The sequence below is a fragment of the Urocitellus parryii genome, chromosome 1 (assembly GCF_045843805.1).
Source record: "Urocitellus parryii isolate mUroPar1 chromosome 1, mUroPar1.hap1, whole genome shotgun sequence".
In the NCBI taxonomy this organism is placed as follows: domain Eukaryota; kingdom Metazoa; phylum Chordata; class Mammalia; order Rodentia; family Sciuridae; genus Urocitellus; species Urocitellus parryii.
In genome coordinates this window covers 79,014,939-79,023,999 of record NC_135531.1, presented here as the reverse complement: position 1 = coordinate 79,023,999, position 9,061 = coordinate 79,014,939, and the positions used below count along the sequence as shown (strand labels likewise).

The following is a 9,061-nucleotide window of genomic DNA, read 5'->3' as shown; positions in this document are numbered from 1 at the left end:
GGGATGCCTGAAAGGCTATGGTCACCAAAATAGTGACCTCAGGGTAAAGAGCCTGCTTGTGCACTTTACACAGTATTTTTTTTTTTTAATCTATATACTCCAGCCCTATTGTATTGTGGCGTGGAGCTCTCCCTGCGACGGGAGGGGTCACAGGTCAGCGCTGGAGCCACCCGCGAGCCCAGGAGCACAGAGTGGGTAAACGCAGCAACGGACTAACGCCTTCCCACCCTGAAGGGTGGTTTTCCATGGGGGGTCACCTGGGACTTCCCAAGAGGACAATGGCTTCTGGAACTCGCCCAGTTGGTGGCTACCCTAGCAACCCTGCAGGGGTCACTCGAGAGTACAAATTAGTGATGCTGGGTGCTGGTGGTGTGGGGAAGAGCGCCATGACCATGCAGTTCGTCAGCCGCCAGTTCCCAGAAGATCATGACCCCACCATTGAAGATGGCTATAAAATACGGGTTCGTGTTGATGACGAACCTGTCAATCTGGACATTGTGGATACAACGGGACAGGCAGAGTTTACAGCCCTGCGGAATCACTACCTGAGCGCAGGAGAAGGATTTATCATCTGTTACTCTGTCACAGATCGCCAAAGTTTCCATGCAGTTCGGGAGTTTAAAGAGCTTATTGATCAAGTGGGACATACTAACGATACACCTGTGGTTCTTGTCGGAAACAAGTCTGACCTAAAACAGCTAAGACAGGTCACCAAGGAAGAAGGGTTGGCTCTGGCCCAGGAATTCAGCTGTCCATTTTTTGAGACCTCTGCTGCATACCGCTGCTACGTTGATAGTGTCTTCCATACACTTGTACAGGAGATCCGAAGGAAAGAAAAGGAGGCAGTGCTGGACGTAAAGAAAAAATCCAAACCCAAAAGCAATATATGGAAGAAGATAAAATCCCCGTTCCAGAAGAACAAAGATTCGGTAGCTTGAAGGGAAGAAGGAAAGTGTTTATCTGTGAACTGCAGTGCTTGATCAAAGCCGCCCAGTAACCTGCATTATTGAACTTGGTGCTTGCTCCTTTCTCCTGCTTTGACCATTATTTTAAAAATAACTATGAAGGGGGCATGCCTACCTGGAGCTTTCAATTATATGGCATTTAAAGTATTGTCTCTTAGTTGATTTCTGATTTATTAACCCAGTGATGCACTGTCTGATTTTAAATTGTTACATTAGAATTTGATATAGCTTTGTTTGGGGTTATGGTGCTCATAATTGATGTAATTTCTTTATACTCCAGGAGAATATGTATACCATGTTTGTTTGATGAATTTTGCATGAGAAATTTTATGCTGTACACTCCCCATCATCCTTCAACTTCAGTTTCCTGGGACTGGCCCAGAGAAGGACTTCAGTCTCCTCTATTCATACTGTGCTTCCTTATCACAGAACAAAAATCATACAAGAAAATCAGTGCTAAAGAGATCAGTACTGAAGTTCAGCAAATAGCTGTAGAGCTGACACTTATTATAGATTATGGAGTGATGAGATTTGGGTAAATTGGGTCAGTTGCTTGCAGAACTTGGCTAGAAGAAGGTAGGGTCAGAACATTGTTCCCATTACAAACCTGGCTTTTCTAAGAAGTGCACCTTTGGTCCAGACACTGGAATGGGTAAGGACAGACAGAAGCACATAAAATGCAATGAAGATTTCTTTTGAGACAGTTTTACATTATTCTTTCCAGGGTTTTTCGTTTCTTTAAAGGTAAGCATTGCTAAATTCTTGTTTGTCTTTAGTCAAGACAGGCATTGCCTTGTACAAATTCATTTTTTCTCCATAGAAATGCTTTCCTTTACCTTTTCTGTACTCTTTGGAAGAGCAACACCTGGAAAAATGATTTTTAATCCCTTCATTAGACTGACTACAGGAGTTTGAGTAAAATTATGCATGTGCCTCTTTGACATGAACAATCACTAGATTCTGTGCTCAAAGGAAGTCTATGGTATTTCCACTAAATAGGTCAGTCAAAACAATTTAATATTCATATATGTACATTGGGTGTATAATCCAAAGATGTCCTTACAAGAACCTTACTAAATTTACTCCAGGGTTGTCTAAGCATTGACAAAGTTAGCCTATCCTCATTTATGAGCTCATGACAGAGTTTAGCTTAACTACTTCTCTCTCTCTCTCTCTCTCTCTCTCTCTCTCTAAATATATATATATATATATATATATATATATATATATATATATATATCTGAGAAAGTATAGTCCTAGAAAGAAACAGCTTTAAATATTGCTAGTGAATTCTCTCTCTTTTTATTTTTTTAGGATCAGAATAATTTATCTATCCAAACATATGTGTGGAGAGTAATGCAAAAGTTGTAAGAGTAACACACCACATATTGAACATTAAATGTCACCAAAGCACCATTTGTCTAAATCTCAGAGGACAACTTTGTAGAGCACCTCTTTGAAAAATCAACCTATCATTTTTTCCATTGTTATTAGAGGCAGGAGGACAGAGTTATTGTGTTTTTCTTTACAAACTAACTGTACATGATATAGATTTAAAGAAAAGTGACTATTTTAGCTCTGACTAATGGTCCCTTTTGAAACTCCTGGAAACATCTTTGCTACCTAAAAAATCATGCTTTATGGTGCCCTAGCCATCTAAAAGTGAAAAACCCAAAATTTGACTCTGTGCAGGACAAAAATGTCACAAAAACCATAGCATTTTGGAGAAGCATGAAAGTAGAAAAGAAATACATTACAATTCTATTACAATAATATCTTACCACATTTAAACCTGTTTAGAACCTTCTAAGTTTAATGCCTTAGTTTCTCATTACTGTTGAACTAGGGAATTGTCATTAGTATGAAGCAAGAAACTAACAGATATATAATTGTTCAAGAGAGTCAAAACAGTGAAGAATATTATCAGAAAAATCTGAAAGACAGAAGAAAATTTGTATTAATATAAGAAAAATAACAGATTTGTGTTTTTAAGTAATATTTGTGTCAAAATATTACTGACATATTTGATTCTTGGGTGAATTAGTCCCTTAATTTTGGTATTAAGAAATCTTTTCATGGGGCTAGATATTCTGAGGGATACGATATGTATAAGTCATACCTCAATTTTTAGTGGTCATATAGTGTAGATAATTTATGAGCTCCAAATATTTAGCTTTATTCAATTTGAGGGCTTTAAGATAAATTACTGCCTGGAAGTTTAAAGAGAAAAAAATCAGGGCCAAATTGAAAGGCACTGGAATAGTTTCTGTCCATACCAAATCCATAAATAGATTTGAGAAGCTAGTCTAAAATTAGTTTTTTAGAAATCAAAAGTTATGTTTTAGTACATGACATATTAGCAAAATTTGGTGTACTGTGCTGTTTTGAGCATAAAGATTTTTTTCATTTATGCATTACTATATGAAGACAGTTTATATAATACAATAGAAAACCCTTTTTAAAAAATTTATAATTGGTTCTTTTTAGTTACACTTGACAGTGGAATCCATTTTGACATAATTATAAAAGCATGAAATATATCTTGTTCTAATTCAGTCCCTAGTACTGCTCCAAAATTCTTTTTAAAATAATAAAAAAGAAATATAAAAGTTAAGGAATAAATTTTGATTTGTCTTTCATTATCTGAAGTAGAATGTAAGTTACCCAAAGTCCAGTTGTGCTTTGATCATTTTTTTTTCTGCTTGACAATTGATCTTTAAACCAAAATATTTGAAATAGATTTAGAATCTATGGTGTCATTCAATCCTGGATTTCCCCAAACATAGGAAAAAATAAAATAATACTTTCTCAATTTGAAAGAAATATACTATAAACATTTGGATAATAATTTTTAATTTAAAAAATAAAAAATAATAATTAACACTTTAGTTTTTACCCTTTCCGTATGTGTATATAAATATATCTTCATATGCACACATATGTATACAAAAATATTGGCATATATGTGCAGGTGTAAACTTTTCCACTCGATAGTTTATGATAAACACCTTTTATCATTTAATGACTCTTAATCAACATTGTATGTCAAGATGACATGGTACTACATGCTATAAATAAGGTAATTTATTTTACTATCTTTTAGTTTGTGTATATATAATGTAATTTCACCAATTTCTTACCATTATTAATATAACACCACTAAATATCTTTATAATTATTATTGAGTTGCATCTCTGGATATTTTATGTGACTAAACACTTTTTTACTTTGATTTTATCTAAAAACTATGAATAATTTTAGGACTTTTGAATATATTATGCCAAATTATTTTAGAATGATGCACACTCAAAAATACTAAGCATTGTCATTTTTTGAAAAAATCTGTGGCACCTTATAATCCCACCAATTATTCTAATATGTATAAATATTTTAAATAAGAAACTACCTTTGCAGTATACTATTAACATAAGATCACCTTTAGCTATTTTTTCCTCATAGAAAGATTTTGAAAAAGTCGCCATCATCACATCTTGATGATGATCATTTTTAGACATTTGAAATGATTTTTTTTTTAAAAATTACTACTTATTATCTTTCTATTTTTTTTATTTTAAAAAGGTAGCAGTTTTAAAAAAACATTTTATTAAAAATAACCTCATCAAATAAAATCAGGTATTGAAACATATAGACAAGAACTATGACAATTATACTAGTAGTAAGAATAAGCACTCTGGAATTCTGGAATACCATTTACTCAAAAGCATTAACTTATTTGTTATTTATGATCAAACTATACATTTCCCCTAAGTACAATTTTTACATACATATAAAGACCTGGTTCACCTCAACAAAATAAAATAATAATAATAGAAGAATTAATTGGAGCAGCCATTTATTAAGGAAAGAAATGTTTATGTAAATGAAATAAATATTTCTTAACCTTTTATTTTTTAATAACCTAGCCAATTTCAACTAGTGATTTAGCCAGTTGGTGTTTATATTGATATTACGGTTGAAACTATGCATTCAGAGATGGTGCTAAATCTTTGTATTATCTGTCAAGTAACTGAACTATATGAAATTATTTTGTTTCCATCCTCTCCTTTACTCACTATTCCCTCCTTGACAATAGGAAGACGGTCTAGTGGTTAGATAATACCAACCTAATCAACTGTTCTTTTTAAACTGTTGGTTCAATTCAGACTCTTCTCTGCCAAGAACAGAACTTAACTCTATGTAAATCAAATAAACTGAAGCGAAAGAGATATTATTTTTTTTTAAATCCCTCCAATGGACCAAAGAGCAATAGGACACTCACTGGGCCCCAGTCTAGAAGGCCAGACATGGTTGGCCAGAACGCATGCAGTCACAAGAAAAGGAAAACAGAGGGTGCTCAAACAATGTAGCCAGCATAATGCCTATATGATCAGTGAAATCAAGTCTTTCGCCATTTTTTCAATCACTCTCTTAAAACTTAAAGTTCCTAAAAAGGGTGCTATGAGCCAAGCTTAGACCATGTGTTGCCCCTTGTCTACAAGGTGAGAGGCAATCAGGGTAAAAGGAAATAACACCCTCCATGAATAACCCAAGTGGAAGAGTAGCAATGTCCAAAATAAAATTAGGGCACAAGTGAAAATGGGACTAGCTGTTGACCAACCAATAATGGCAAATGTTCACTGCAAAGGACTGAAGTTAGTCTCTCAGGCCTTTCTTCCTTGCCTCATACCCTAACTCATAGAGTGGCCTTTTTATGCTGATGATCAAAACATATCAGTGAGCCATAAAATCAGTTTTGTAGGCCATAACCATCTCCTTGAAAGAAAAGTTGGTGTAGAAAATATTGGAGCACATTACATACATATTCTATTTTTCTCTTTTTTATGTGTCTAGGGGATATTGGCGTGGTTGTGTATTTGTGCGAATTTAGTGTGGTCCACAAAATTTTAAAAAACTTTGACCACTATTTTTACCAGCATTCTGCAGAACCAACAATACATGTAATCCGTGATCTGGTCTACTGCAGTCTGAAAAGGGCATATCCAATTTCACATAACATACTGTTCCAAGCCTTTCATGATGAATCACTGTAAGTAGCTTATATGACAAAGTGATTTCCTCATTTTTGTCACCACACATGGTCATTAAATTTTATTTAACTGGGACAAATAATTTGTGTCACAGTCTCTATCATTTTTTTCTGAAACCTTACAGCACCACAAATGAGAAAATGCCCAATGTGGCAATTTTTCATCTTGAGTGTTTTCATATCATTATAATTCCATTAACTCATGTTGAATCAGTCAACTCTTGGTTCTTCCACAAAGTTTTGCCAATTCCTGCAACCCACACTGAATGCTTTTCTTTCTCTGAATTCCTTTGACATTAACTCCCAATGTTTCTTCACACAGCTGTATTATCTCACACAAACTAAATACATCTGAAATCTAGATAAAAGACATCTGACCATCCCAGAAAAGTTACAAATCCCATGCACTAAAACCAGTGCCTTGTACTCATGAGAAAATGCTCAAGAAACGTGTCTAAAGCTCATTTTCACTACTTTATGCTTTCTCTATACACAATTCAAATAAGCATACCTAGCAGTAGGAGCCAATCAATAAACAAGCAAACAAACTGGTTTCTAAACCCAAAGAAGCTTAATTGCAAGCAAAATTCAAAAGTGGTATATGTAACAGACTGAATTGTGTCCCCCTGAAACTCATGCTAAAGCCCTTACTCCTAATGTGCCTATTTGAAGTAAGGAAGTAATGAAGGTTAAATGAAGTCATGAGAGTAGAGGCTTAATTCTATAAGATTTGTGTCTGTATATTAAGCAACCCGAGAGCTCACTCCCTTCCTCTGTATGTCAGTACACAGCAAGAACCAAGCTATCTGCAAGTTAAAAAGAGAGGATCATCACTGGAAAATGAACCGTGCTAGAAATTTGATCTTTCACTTTTTAACCTCCACAACTGTGAGAAAATATCTGTTGTGTAAGCTCTTTCATGCTACCGTATTTTGTATGGCAGCCCAAGCTAACTAGGAGCTGGGAAACTAGAGTGAGGCAGGTAGGCAGATATCACATTTTTGTGAAAGGGCTGTCAGGATAAGCACTCATACACCTACACAAACACACACACACACACACACACACACACTGCATGCATGAACACAAAATTCCAAATGTAGCTTGTGATTAAAATTTTAACAAATAGAAAAAAAAAACCATTTCAACAGAACTTGAGTATCTTATTCAAAGAATAAATGCTTATTACAGAGCTATTGATTCATTTAAGAGATTGATATATTCAGTATATTTTTATAGCAAGAAATGGCAGTATCTTAATTTTTTAATATTTAATTATTTAGAATTAAATATTTTGTTTCTTCTTGTTAAATTGATGAAATATGGTGTCCCCCCCCAAATTTTTCCCCCCAAAATTCTTTGTAGTTGAATCTTATTGTTAACAATTCACAAAATATAATTTCACTACTGGGTGACCATAAGCAATTTAAGGGGAGCAATCACCTCTTATACTCATTACTAAATACTTTAGAAATTATTAGTTGAAACAATGTCAGAAAACTATAAGTGCCATACATTAGAAATGGAATAATGGATAAATTTATCATTCAATGCTTGAATAAATTTTAAATATCATCTTTATTTAAACAACATTATCAAGAGCAGATGCAATTTTGTAAGTAAAATACAGAATTTATACATTTGACTTTTTTTCCTCCTCTTAGTTTTAAAATATACCCGGACCTTAAGCATTTTATAAGGAAGAACAAGTCTATTTTACGGAAGCCAGGTGTCAGCAGAAAATAAGCACCTACGTTAAGGTGTAGACTTGCTTATGACTAAATTCTGAGACAGACATTCAGGTGCAAATGTTCATCCCTCTTTTAAAGGACCCATATGCCTTATAAACTATATTATAATGAAGAATAGAATTCTATTCCACAGTTTGTTTGCATAGCACCAACTGCTCATTTTCAGGAAAAAATTCATGTAAAGTGTTTCACTCCTACAGCATGTGTCCATTTAGATTATGGTCTTAAAAAGACCACTCACCATAGGCTTCAAAGAACACAAAGAATAAAATATATGTGAACACAGAAACTTATAGTACATTTTTTTCAGTATGTTTGTATACATAGGAACTCTACAAGATCAACCTTGGAAAATTTGGGTTTGCCACAATGTTTCTTTTCTCCTCCTCCTCCTCCTCTTCCTCCTCCTCCTCCTCCTCCTCCTCCTCCTCTTCCTCCTCCTCCTCCTCCTCCTCCTTTTTCCTTTTTTTAAATTATTTTTTTATTTATATATGACAGTAGAATGCATTACAATTCTTATTTCACATACAGAGCAAAATTTTTCATACTCTGGTTGTTTCAAAGTATATTCATACCAATTCACGTCCTCCTCCTTTTTTTCTAATAGTACAAATGCTTTATTTAACGCTTGCAGGTCATCCCTGCAGGCCAAATGGTAGATATCCAGGACCCAGCAAATATCATTTTTAAGTTTATTATTTAGTTATATTTTAGAATGAAATTGGAAACATTATTAAGGAATATTTGTGGACACTTTAGTTCATCAATGAGTGAATATTTTAGTCGTCTTCTATATATAAACCATTTTCTAACCCAATACATATAAAGTTATATATAATTAGGAGCAGGATTCAAATACTTCTTAGTTTTAATTTGATTGATTTTTTTGCAACAAATGTGTGCGCACATCTCTAAGATGAATCTATTTCAACACCTTTTTTTTTAGTTGTTGATGGACTCATATTTATTTTTATTAATTTATATGTGGTCCTGAGAATTGAACCCACTGCCTCACACATGCTAGGCAAGCACTCTACCACTGAGCCACACCTCAGTCCTCAATACACATTTTTAAACTGTAGAAATCACTTTAAAGCATAGTAGTCCTGTAAAAATCAAAGAAACTTTTTCCTTTTATATCATAATCTGTTTAAATTTGCTGACAGTAGTAATTTCCAGGGCTTTACCACAAGTATAGATTCTGACAACTCTTTTTACTACTGTCAAATTCAACAGTGTTGGTGTTGAAATAGTAATTCATAGAGAAATTATTTAAATTAAGAGATATTTTAAAATGA

General features: G+C 34.0%; 1 pseudogene; it reads left to right on the top strand.

Moving 5' to 3' along the window:
* Positions 1 to 272: 272 nt before the first annotated feature.
* Positions 273 to 938, top strand: LOC113180758 (GTP-binding protein Rit1 pseudogene; annotated as a pseudogene).
* Positions 939 to 9,061: the final 8,123 nt, after the last annotated feature.